This window comes from Chiloscyllium plagiosum, chromosome 37, assembly GCF_004010195.1.
Source record: "Chiloscyllium plagiosum isolate BGI_BamShark_2017 chromosome 37, ASM401019v2, whole genome shotgun sequence".
In the NCBI taxonomy this organism is placed as follows: domain Eukaryota; kingdom Metazoa; phylum Chordata; class Chondrichthyes; order Orectolobiformes; family Hemiscylliidae; genus Chiloscyllium; species Chiloscyllium plagiosum.
Genome location: NC_057746.1, coordinates 11,546,095 through 11,559,309, shown reverse-complemented (window position 1 = coordinate 11,559,309; position 13,215 = coordinate 11,546,095). Strand labels below are relative to the sequence as shown.

At 42.6% G+C, this 13,215-nt stretch overlaps 1 long non-coding RNA gene across 1 annotated transcript in view; it reads left to right on the top strand.

Annotated features, from left to right (window-relative positions):
* LOC122541159 overlaps nt 1–11,065 on the top strand; it is a 14,959-nt gene extending 3,894 nt beyond the window's left edge. Inside the window, exons 2-3 of the long non-coding RNA XR_006309535.1 lie at nt 9,953–9,961; nt 11,055–11,065. This is a non-coding gene — a long non-coding RNA (uncharacterized LOC122541159). The remainder of the gene's footprint in view (nt 1–9,952; nt 9,962–11,054) is intronic.
* Nucleotides 11,066–13,215: the final 2,150 nt, after the last annotated feature.

Below are 13,215 nucleotides of genomic sequence, written 5' to 3'. Positions count from 1 at the left end.
CACCCCAATCTGTCCTATCACCCTCACCTTGACCTTTTTCCACCTATCACATTTCCGACGCCCCTCCCCCAAGTCCCTCCTCCCTACCTTTTATCTTAGCCTGCTGGACAAACTTTCCTCATTCCTGAAGAAGGGCTAATGCCCGAAACGTCGATTCTCCTGTTCCCTGGATGCTGCCTGACCTGCTGCGCTTTTCCAGCAACACATTTCCAGCTCTGATCTCCAGCATCTGCAGACCTCACTTTCTCCTCCAGTCAAAAGCCAAGGCCAGAGAAAGATACAGAAAAAAAGACAAATAATTAATTATCTGATAATTTGGTGAAAATGTGGATAAGGAGATGGGGGGATTGGAATAACTGGATAAGTGAGACAACAGTGGGCACAATCACAAGAATGCACACATTGAATAAAGACATTGCCAGATCAGCTGGAATGGTCCATTGCCTCAAATTCTGAATCTGCTTCACAGAACCAGCCGAGACACCATAAACTGGGGTAAGGTAACGGCTAAGATGGAGAGCTGTGCAGACATTGCTCGTGGACTACCCCATAAACTGGACGATCTGCATAGCATGAGGAACATTACAAACCTTTGCCAGGGTATTGCAACCCTCTACCACCACCCTTGGTCTCCGACCTTTGAGCCAATTTGTATCCAAATGGCTAGTTCTCCGTGTATTTCTAATGAACCACCTTGTTAAACAGATGACCATGTACAATGTTGTTCAACGCCTTACTCTTGTCCATATCGACAATGTACACCTCTCTACCTCAATTCATCTTCTTAGTCGCTTCTTCAAAAAAAGTCAGCCAAGTCAGTGAGACACAACATTGCTTGCACAAAGCCATGTTCACTATCCCTTATCAGTCGTTACCTTTCAAAATGTGTGAAAATCCAATGCCTTGTAATCCTCTCCAACAACTTACCCACCACTGACGGCAGGCTCACTGGCTTTTCCTTATTATCCTTCTTAAATCCTTTAAGTAATGGCACTACGTTAGCCAACCTCCAGTCTTCCGGCAATTTACCTATGACTATTGGTGATAGCAAGGGGCCCAGCGATTACTTCCCCTAGCTTCCCACAGAGTATAGTGTACATCTAATAAAAGCCAAGACATTTTCCCTCTTTTGTATGTTTTAAGATCTCCAGCAGCTCCTCTGTAATACAGACACTTTCCAAGATGTCACTACCTATTTCCCAAGTTCTCTAGCTTCCATATCCTCCTGCACTGATATGGATACAAAATATCCGTTCAGTACCTCCCCCATTTCCTGTCGTTCTGCACATGGGCAGCCTTGCTGATCTTTAAGATGTCCTATTCTCTCTACAATTACTCTTCATCCTTAACGTATTTGTGGAATTCATTTGAATTCTCCTTAACTCAATTTGCCAAAACTATCACATGTCCCCTTTTTATGCTCCCAATCTCCCTCTTAAGTGTTTCCTTGTTGCCTTCAGACTCTTCCAGCGATTCACTTTAAATCAGGAATTAAGAGGCTAATGATGACCATTCCGATTGTCCTAAAAATCCATCTGGTTCACTGACACCCTTTAAGGAAACAAACTGCCCCATCCTTACCTGGTCTGGCCTAGAAGTGACTCCCGACCCACAGCAATGTGATTGACTGTTAACTGCCCTCTGGGCAATAAGGGCTGGGTAATAGATGCTTGCATAGCCAGCGACGCCCTCATCCTGTGAATGAATTAAGAAACAAAATCTCAATTTCTGTTGTTTATACCTGACATATCCTTCTCTCTTATCCGTGACCAGAACCTCAATTTCTCTAATCCTTCAGCATTTCTTACACGTACTAGCCTTACTCTTCACCCTAACAGGGACATAAAGTTTCTGTACTCCTGACATCTCATTTTCGAAGGCTTCCCACTTCTCGACTGACCCCCTTCTCTGCGAATATCTGCCACAATCGACTTTGGAAAATTATTGATTAATATCATCAAAATTGGCTTTTCAACAATTTAGAACTTTAAGTTTTAGACCAGGTTCATCCTTTTCCATCTCTATTTTGAAACTAATAGAATTATGATGACTTGCCATAATGTGCTCACCCACTGATACCTCGACCACTTCCTCCCCACTGCCTTTTTTTCCCCAAGTGTAAGGTGCCGTTCAGCTCCTTCCCTGTGATGAAGAGCATTGGTCAAGAAGCTGCAGCGTTGTCACTGGGATTTGGATTCAGCAGAGTCTTCAACTCATTGGGTTGAACCTAACAATAATTTGTCTCAGTGACATTTTCATTGAGTGTGACACAGGGATCTTCTGCACGAGCATGAGCTAGTTTCCTGTTGCTATCTTATCGAACTCAAATCATTAACTTCCCACCCAACCCCATAGTGTCCCTGCCATTCAATACCAGCCTGATTCTCCCACCCATCATGGCTGGAGGTACTCACCATTGCCCGGATGCCCCTGGATATTCCGTGATCCCTGAAAATGGTGCCAACTTTAAAAGGCAATGGGCACACGGTTGAGCTGTCTCAGCTTGGAGCTGCCCTGCACAATTTACTCCGAGCATGGCAGATAAGGAGCAATTACACCACGGTTTGTCGACAGGGGCACGGAGGTCCTGGTGGATGGGCTCGTATGGAAGAGGTTTATTCTCTTCCCAGGGCTACGGGAAGTCAGTGCTCTGTTGAACAGATAAAGTAACAGTAACATACTTTTTTTGGCGACAACATCGCAGAACGCATTGGTACGGAGGAATGTGTGTGTCTCGGTACATGAGCCATATCAACTTCGTCAGCAGATTCAGCAAGTGATTAGGGAAGTGTATTGAATGATGCTGTTTCATGCAAAGGCAATCGGCTATAACCATCGGGATGTTTTACTGCATCTGTACGTGACAATGCTGAGACGACATCGAATGTATTGTATGTTGTAAAGAAGCCTGAAATTAAAAGAAAAAATATGCAATTGTTTTAGAAGCTTTTCACAGATGCATCACTTTACTTCTTGCTAGAATGAAGGCCTGATGGAATCATAGTGTCATACAGCATGAAAACAGACCCTTCATTCCAGCTCATTTGCACCGACCAGATATTCCAATCTGATGCAAAACCATTTTCCAACATTAGGCCCATAATTCTATAAACCCTTCGTATTCATATACCCATTCATTGCCTCTTAAATGTTGTAATTGTACCAGCCTCCACCACTTTCGCCGCCAGCTTGTCCCGGACATGCACTACCCTCTGTGTGAAAAGATTACCACTCAGGTATCTTTTCAATTTTCCCCTCTCACTTTAAATCTTTGCCCTCTGGTTTGGACTCCTCCCGCCTTGGAACATAACCTTGGCTGATCCCGCATCTATGCCCCTCATGGCTTCTACAAGGCCAGAGTACTTCAGAACTCAGAATGAGAGCTGTTCATATTGAACGATATAATACCCTGAGGAGAATGTATTATGCGGAGCTGAGGGATGAGAGAAAAAAAATTACGCATTTAATTTTAGAAAACAACATACTAATTTTAACACAGCTACTATGAAGACATTAATTTATTGTACAAACATTATGCAGACAGATATAAATATACCTTCAAATAATAAACTACAAATTATTCCTAAATGGAGGAGGTAACAGGGATGGAGTCATTCAATCAGGAGAATGTTCAGTCAGACCCTATATAGTCCAGGCTAGTGTTTGGGTCACATTATTGCATGGTTCAGATCAGAGAGGGAGCAAATGCAACCTGTCTTAGAAGCAACGGCCATTGCTCCGTCTCTGCTTCCACTTCTCTACAGCAACATATGCGAGCTGAAAACCAATCAGCCATCTTTAGCACTCTTTGAGGGTTCCTGTTGAGGATTCATTGGAATCTCTCCAGTGCCTGCAGCAAAGGGAATTGAGCCAAATCCAACTGTTCAAGGAGAAAACCCAGTGCCAGCAGCTTCTGTGAGGCAGAAACACTTCAGAGGCAGAATAACAATTGAAACTATCTCAATTTTGCTTTTGTCATGAAATTAATTGTTATTTGGACAAACATCTTTCGAATTAATAGTCTGCAAAGTTTCATTTTTTTCTGTTTGCCTTCAGACATGTGTGTGTGTGCACTCGCGCGCGTGTGCGTGTCTTTGCGTGCATTTTTCTATGTCTCAGATTTATAGAAAAATGAATGTTGTGGTAGATATTGTCAATGTTCAAACTGTATGTCATTTATGTATCCATCGTAATTCGAGTAACTTTGCTTTGGTTTTAGATTAGTTATTTTTGCAAATTTAAGAAACCTGTCTGATAGCATTCACCATATCACACACTTAGTGACACTGATAATTTATCGTGACGTCTGGGACTAGAAACAGAAGCAATGAATCTCTAACCTCGGTTGGAACGGGGATAAGGAGAAATTCTCAAAAGGCCATTTGAGTGGGAATTCTCTGCCCCACAGGTTTGTGGTACCTGTGTGTTTGCATTTATTCAAAGGTTTATTAGTTAAATATTTGACGGTAAAGTGAATCAAGGATAATGAACGACAGATAGGAACGTGGGGCTGAGACCACACTCTGATCAGCGACAACTGTAGTGCCTGGTGGGGCAGGGACCCACTCCTGTTCCTCAGTCGTACTTCGCCCCATTCCATTCAGCCCCTCAATCTGCTACTCACGAGCAGTTGGAGACCACTTACTCCTACTACCTGGTGCACAGAAACCAAGGTGACCATTCATCCCCTGTATACAGTCAAACATGATTTGGTGTGGATTGGAAAACGTTCTTGGGAAAAAGAGTTGGTGTTACTGTGAAACAGTCCCCTCCTGTGTCGACCTTGACCCAATAAACCGGTCACTACAGCGGACAGCTGAAACTGACAACCGGAAGCGGCAGGGACAGACCACTATAAATGCCGGAGGAAACACCACAGAAGCGCTTCACAGGAGGCTCCCAAGCACTGAGGATGTCACCTTGACAGGGGATGAAACGTTTGCAACAAAAACGTCCAGCTCGGCAAACAGAACCATAGATCCTATCCCTCAGTACCTTCTCCAGCAACATTCCCACCACTGGCGTCAGGCTCACTGATCTTTGGTTGCCCAGAATATCTCTACTACCCTTCTTGTACAGGGGGACAACATAGGCTCCCCTCCAGTCTTCCGGCACCTCACCTGTATTTATGGATTTCACAAAGATATCTGTCAGTGCCCCAGCTATTTCCTCTCTCGCTTCATTAAGCACCCTGGGATAAATCCCATCCGGTCCTGGGGATTTGTCCAACTTAATAACCTCTAGCCTATCTAACACATCTTTGCTACTTATGTCAACATGATCCAGTCTAATCAAACTTCTATCTCTTATCTTAACATTCATCATATTCCTCTACTCAGTGAACACTGATGCAAAGTAATCATTCAGAATCTCATCCATTCGCTCAGGTTCGACACACATCCTTCCTTCATTATCCATTAGTAGACCAATCCTTTCTCTAGTTATCCTCTTGCTTCTTATAGCAGAATAAAATGCTTTGGGATTCTACTTAATTCTGCTCGCTAAAGCTATTTCATAACCCATTTAAGCCCGCTTGATTCCTCGTTTAAGACTTGTCCTACTCTTCCGATATCATTCCAGGGCCCGTTCTGTTTATAGCTGCCTAGACCTTATGTATGCTTCCCTTTTCCTCTTGGCTAGTCGTACAATTTCTCCTGTCATCCACGGTTCACGAATGTTGCACTTCCTGTCCTTTGCCTTTAACGGAGCGTGACAATCCTGGACTATCTTTAACCTATGTTTGAAAGCCTCCCACATCTCAAATGTGGACGTCCCTTTAAATGACTGTGTCCATTCCACATTTCTGAGCTCCTGCTTAATTTTGATATCATTGATCTTGGCTCAGTTTCGTACTCTTCCCTTAGGACCACTCTCTTCTTTAACCACGAGTATTCTAAAACTTACAGAATTATGGTCAAAAAAATTTCTACTGCAGTAGAAAACTCTCCTGGACACTTCTTACAAATTCTACCCCATCCAGACCTTTGCCGCTAAGTATATCCCAGTCAATTTTGGGAAAATTAAAATCTCCCATCACCACTACCCTATTGCCTCTACATCTTTCCATAATCTGTTTGCCTATTTGTTCTTCTACAACATGCTCACCGTTGGCAGGCCTGTAATACAGCCCCAACAGTGTAAATGCACCCTTCTAATTTCTCATCTCCACCCATAATGCCTCACTACCCAAGACCACCATAGTGTGCTCCTTTAGTACAGTCGTGATATCGTCCTTAACCAGCAATGCAACTCCACCCCTCCCTCCCTGTCCTGTCTGAAGAGTCTATATTCTGGAACGTTTAATTGCCAATCAACATGCCCTTCCTTCAACCAAGTCTCTGTGATGTCAATAATGTCACACTCCCAGGTAGCAATCCAAGCCCTAAGTTCATTTGCCTTACACACTATACTCCTTGCATTAAAGTAGATGCATTTCAGGCTGTCAGTTTTGTTTTTTGCGCTCGTCTACTCTCTGTCTACACTTCCCTTTATGAATGCCCTCCTCATAATTCTTACAGTCTCCAGTCTCCACATCACTGCCTACTTATTTTCCCTTCTGGTTCCCAGTCTCCTGCGACATTAGTTTAGATATTCCCAACAGCAGTAGCAAAAACTTCCCCAAGGACATTGGTTCCGGTCTGGTTCAGATGTGGACCGTCCAATTTATAACAGTTCCACCATCCCCAGAACCGGTCCCAATGTCCAACAACTTGAGTACCTCCATCCTACACCATCTCTCAAGCCATGTGATCATCCTGTCTATTCTTTCTTTTCTACCCTGGCTAGCACGTGGTACTGGTAGTAATCCCGAGGTAACTACCTTTGAGGTACTCCTCTTTAACTTCTCTCCTGGCTCCCTGAATTTTTCTTTGAGGACCTCATCTCGCTTTCTACTTATATCATTGGTGCCTATATTATCTGGCTGTTCATCCTCCCCATTTAGAACGCTCTGAAGCCAATCAATGAGTTCTCTGACCTGAGCACCTGGGAGGCAACATACCATCTAGAAGCACCGTTTACGGCCACAGAACCTCCTATCTACTCCTCTCAAAATAGAATCCCCGATGACAATGGTCCTACGAGACATTTTCCCGCCCTTCTGAACAGCAGTGCCTGCCACGGTGCCATGATCTTGACAACTGCTGCCCTCCCCTGGTGAGCCATCTCCCCCAACAGTATCCAAAACAGTATGCCTGTTTTGGAGGGAGATGACTGCAGGGGACACCTGCACTGCCTTCCTACTTTTCTTCTGCCTTTTGGTCACCCATTCGCTGTCTCCCTCAGCAACTCTAACTGCGGTGTGACCAGTTCACTAAACATGCTATCCACGACCTCCTCAGCATCGCGGATGCTCCACAGTGAGTCCATCCGCAGCTCCAGAGTCGTCATGTGGTCAAACAAGAGCTGCTGCTGGACACACTTCTTGCTAGTGTAAGAGTCAGGAACGTCAGCCACGTTCCTAAGCACTCAATATCAAACAAGACGCACAGGTCACGGGTCTGAGTCAACCATTGTAGTTTGCTAAAAGGTTGTCATAGTACAGTGGAAGTTTATAGTATCCATTTGCCTTACAGACATCTTACATTTCAAAATTTTCCCTTATCCATGGTGTGTGTGTGTGTGTTTGTGTGTGTGTGTGTGTTGAGAGAGAGAGAGAGAGAGGCTGACGAGAATGCTATTGTTATTTTGGTATTCTCTAATTAGATTCAGGGGCTCAGCCTTTTTTACATGATTATTCGCGTTTACTTTGGTGTTTGTTTGGAACTGAGAATTAACAGGAGTTCAGAATGGTTATGATCATATAACTTGAGCCGCCATTTTAATCAAATCTGTATCTGCTCAAATGTTCCAAGTATTGACTCACAGTCCATGACTTACGAAGGAATGAATAAAAAGCTGACATGACAAGTAAAGGTTAAAAATAACCACAGACGACATTGGGGTGCTATAGAGAAATATAGGTTAAGTGAGTAGTCAAAGACCTGTCAAATAGAGCTTTACGTCGATAAATGTGAAGTTATCCATTTTGACTGAAAGAAAAGAATTTTTTTTAAATAGAGAGAGATTCCAAAACTCTGAGATGCAGTGGGATCAGAGTGCAACATTACCTAAATCACAAAGAGCTAGCGTACTGGTACAGTACGTATTTAGGAAAGCGAATAAATGTTTTCTTTTTATCATGGGGGAATTTAAACGCAAAAGTAGAGAGCACTGTTGAGCTTGTATCTTGAATGCTCTAATTCTTATTGGTCACCTTGTTTATGGAAGGAAGGTAAATACATTGGAGGCAGTTCGTAGAATGCTTACGAGAATAATACCTACTGAATGACTTGTCATACAAAGGGAATTCGGATATTCTAGGCTTTGTCAGTTTGTGTTTCGGAGAGAAAGAGTCAAATCCATTGAAACAAGATGTTTCATCTTACAGAAGAGATGAGAATGAAGGATTACTGTCTAAATGTCAGTGGTTGTCCATTTAAAACAGATCGAGATGATTTGTTTTATCTCAAAATGTGGAAGCTCTGACACGTTATTAAAGCAGAGCTATGGAATATTTTAAAGGCATAGATAAATAGTTTATTGTTGAGAGAGGGGTGGTGAAAGGTTTTCAGGGTCGGCAGGAATGCGGATTTAAATTACAATTAATGAGACTTACTCATGTTGAATATCTAACTCATCCCGGTTTGTATGGGATGTGGCAGGTTGATTAAACTGCCAAATTGGAATTTCAATGTAAAGATTCAACAAACAAGTTTATAATGCTGAAATCCTCCATCTTCAGAGCTTTTTCAAAAGTTGAATTTTTTAAGCGTTTATTTAAAATCACTTAATTTGTACTGATTAGATTAGATTACATTACATTACATTACAGTGTGGAAACAGGCCCTTCGGCCCAACAAGTCCACACCGACCTGCCGAAGCGTAACCCACCCATACCCCTACATTTACCCCCTATCTAACACTGCGGGCAATTTAGCATGGCCAATTCACCTGACCTGCACATCTTTGGACTGTGGGAGGAAACCGGAGCACCCGGAGGAAACCCACGCAGACACGGGGAGAATGTGCAAACTCCACACAGTCAGTCGCCTGAGGCGGGAATTGAACCCGGGTCTCCGGCGCTGTGAGGCAGCAGTGCTAACCACTGTGCCACCGTGCCGCCCACTTTTTTTTTGCTATGCTGTAAGACAGGATCTGAGGAGCATAATACTGTAATACCAATTGCAGATATGGAAACTGTGACACTCCCAAGTTAGAAGAGATTCCAGTAATGAATGCAGTGATCACAAGGAAAATTTTAGCCCAATGTGTGACTTAATTAAGTTTTATCTAGAACACAACAATGTGAAAGAAAATTAGTACCACTTCCCGGAAGTTCTATGGAGGGGCTTCTGTATGAGTACATACCACAGCAATGCAATAAACATCAGCCTACAGCAGTCACATGAACAAAGTTGCTTTAATATGTCTATACTGTTAGCATTTTTCTGAGAGATTAGAGATTTTGTTTGCCTAAAAATAGTTGCACCTTCAAAAGTGGTCAGTGGAAAATTACTTGTCCATTCAATATTCTGATCTCAATTTGTAGTCGAACATTTAGATAGCTGAACTCTGAAGAATGAATAAATATATTGAACGACTGGGTTCCTATCTCCTCTGCACCCCTCATTCTGCCTGTAGTGACTTTCAAATCCCCTATGAAAGTTTTAAAGAAAAAGACTACTGATTTCCATTGTCCCACGACCTCTGGAAGTTGATCTACTTAATAAATACAGTTGATCAAAGAATATATTACTGAATCCCTGAGCATCCAGCAATTTTATACCAGCCATAAGCCACTTGTGCATACAGGACCTAAATTAAAGTGTCTTCTTTCATGACTAATTTCAGCTGCTTATACTGTGAAGAACCAGGAAATCTAATTTCTCCAGGAACAGTTGCAGAAAATAAGTTTGCTCCAGTTTGAGTATAAATGATCCTTGATTCAGAATTCAAAGATGTGAAAGGATATTGCTAGAGAACTGTTGTTTAGATTGTTCAGGGGCTTCCTCTTGAAAGCATGTGAGAGCTGTGCAACAAACACCTTTGCAGACCAGACCACAGCAATCGCACTAAATTGGCATCTCTAATGCTTGCTTTGTTCGTGCAGATTGAAGCTTTTATTTAACTATAGCAACAGAAAGCATCAAAATAAAGCCCGAAAGAACTGCGAATGCTGTAAATCTGAAAGTAAAACAGAGTTGCTGGAAAAACCATTGCTTTAAAACATCCAAATCTCTTCAGTGAAATGTTTCCCCTTCATCAGCCCGGTCCTGAACGTTTTACCTCCCATTGACCTCTCTGGCCAATACTGCAAGGAAAAATTCCATCTCCCCGACATTCTCTGTCTCTCCCCCTACCTGTGCTCTGGCTTCTTGCAAACCAGTTTATGCAAGTTTGACAAAAAAGTCACCAACTCATGCAGTCATCCTTCTGTAGTGTGAGCAGTTTTTAAAAAAAACAGCTGAATAAGTGCTACAATACTGAATCCAGATCCTTCAGCCATTCCAGCAGCTGGCACACAATTGTATATGCAGGCGAATGCTGATTTCAGTGACTAAACTTGCCTGTTCAATTGCAAGCCTGGTAAACCTGACAGCCTAAATGGCGATGGAGATGGAAAACCGTGCCTTCCAAATCCATGGCGGTTTCGAAAAAGTATGTTTCATACGATATGTGACCATGATTTTGCTTCATTCAGCGTACAAGAAAGTGAAAGTAAGTTGCTGGTGGGCAGGCAGTTGCGGTAAGATAACGTACAGACCCCTCATGAAAACACCACACAGCAGTGCAGAGATTACCATTCCCGACCATAGCAATCACATACTGCCTCCCCATTATCTTTGGGTCAGACAGTTTTTTTCAAAACAGACAGTTTTAGGAGAGGACATCGAGGAAGCTTGAAATCAAAATTGCTTGCAAATTTGGGTTACTTATCCCTGATCATTTTAGTCTCTTAAAATGAATATATTCAAGAAATACGTATCCCATCGCATTCTCACCCTTATTACCAGCTATAATGTCCATCAGACCTGTGAAAGGGGTTGAAGAATAAAATCAGTATTGATTGCAGTATCCGTCTGGATTGTAAGAAGTTTAACAAAAACAGCTGAACTCAAGCTGAATCCAGAGTCCTCAGCCATTCAAGTAGCTAGCAGTCAATACTAGCTGTCGGCAAATGCTAACGTAAGGACTTAATTTATCTTGCCTGACCAGTTACAGGCATGGTAAGGTTGACAATCCAAACTGCAAGGGGTATGGAAAATAAAGTTGTCTAGGATTGTTTGCAATAACTAGAAAATATGTTTGATCTTTTGTGTAATTCATACTTCATTTTATATTATATTCTCCAAGGCAATTACTGGAGAACAAGCAGTTCCTGTGAAGTTATGTAGAAATTTCCTTCTGCATCCAGGAACCATGTAGCAGGCCCTAGTCACCACATTAAGCTGAACTCACAAAATATGTATTACATCCAGAAGTTGGAAGATGGTGTTATTTCTTACACAAGACTTCTGCAGTCATAATTTTCTGAATTCTGGTGAAGCCCTGCTGGTGAACTGAGAGCTAGATTATAACGCAATGGTTGGCAGTGCCAAGGGTGGCATGGTACTGACAGTAGTTAATACAGAGGTTGCTGCCTGGTCACACACCATTATTGAAATGGCATGATCCCAGGAGCTAACAGCAATAACAGAGTGAAGGCAGAGCAATAACCTTTACTTTGCTGCCATTAGTGGTGGGTATTGCTGAGCCTGCACTAAAGAGATTTGCAGGCCAAAGCCCACTGTGGGAGTTGAGGGGTTCTATTGCTCACAACACAGACAAACATGAGTGTCTCTCAATTGGTGCCTTCATTTACCCACCACTGACAAGATAATATAATGGTGCAGAAGGGAGTTGGGGTTCGCTCCTGAACTCCCCTCCACTTGGCCTGACTCATGAGAATCTTGACAAGAGCCAGTTGACATGGAAAATTCAGCCCTGTATGTCGAGACAGTACCAAAGGTCCTCATTGGATACATTGGAAAATTGGTTGCCTCGTCTCCATTTGGGCCTGGAGCTCTTTAGTTGAGATATTTTGAGACGTTGCAACAAGTATAAAGGATTGAAGAAATGAATTTGTTGCATCGTGTCTCCCTTTCTTTGCTACCACACTCCAGCCTCATTATCTTGTCTTGCAAACAGCCAATGAGGGTTTTGGGTAATAAATCATCATGATTAGATTAGATTACATGATTAGATTAGATTACAGTGTGGGAACAGGCCCTTCGGCCTAACAAGTCCACACCGACCCGCCGAAGCGAAACCCACCCATACCCCTACATTTACCCCTTACCTAACCACTGTGCTAACCACTGTGCCACCGTGCCGCCCACATCTACTGTAATTGTGTCTTGAACTAGTTTTACAAAACTAGCTGTCAATGTCCTGAAATAGTTACTCAAATTTTCAGGTTTATAATGATGATTTTATTGTGGATGTGGATGTACGCTTAAAATGACTGATAAGCACTTTTCTGACTATTTGCAGATCACCTGACAGTCCAAAGTACCAGGTCGATGGAAAACTGTACACTCCAAAATCTATCATGAAATGGTAAGTTTGAAAACAATATGTGATTAATGTTCTGCTTCATTCAGAGTACACAAAATAGAAAGGAAATTACTTTCTAAGTACTTTCAGGAAACATCACAGAGTAGTGCAGGGAGCACCACTCCAGGCAAGTGCATTTGCATTACTGTCTCTGTTATCTGCATTAGAATTAGGGCTTCACAATTTTGGTTAAAAAATATTGCATTAGGAGAGGACATCAAAGACACTTCATTGTAAGTTTGCTTGCATTTTTGTTTCAAAACTCTGAATATGAATACATTCAAGAACTTGATATCCCATTTCTATGTTGTGGTTCTGTTCGCCGAGCTGGGAATTTCTGGTGCAGACGTTTCGTCCCCTGTCTCGGTGACATCCTCCGTGCTTGGGAGCCTTCTGTGAAGCGCTTCTGTGATCTTTCCTCCGGCATCTGCAGTGGTTTGAATCTGCCGCTTCCGGTTGTCAGTTCCAGCTGTCTGCTGCAGTGGTCGGTATATAGAGTCCAGGTCAATATGCTTATTGATTGAATCTGTGGATGAGTGCCAATCCTCTAGGAATTTCCTGGCTGTTCTCTGTTTGGCT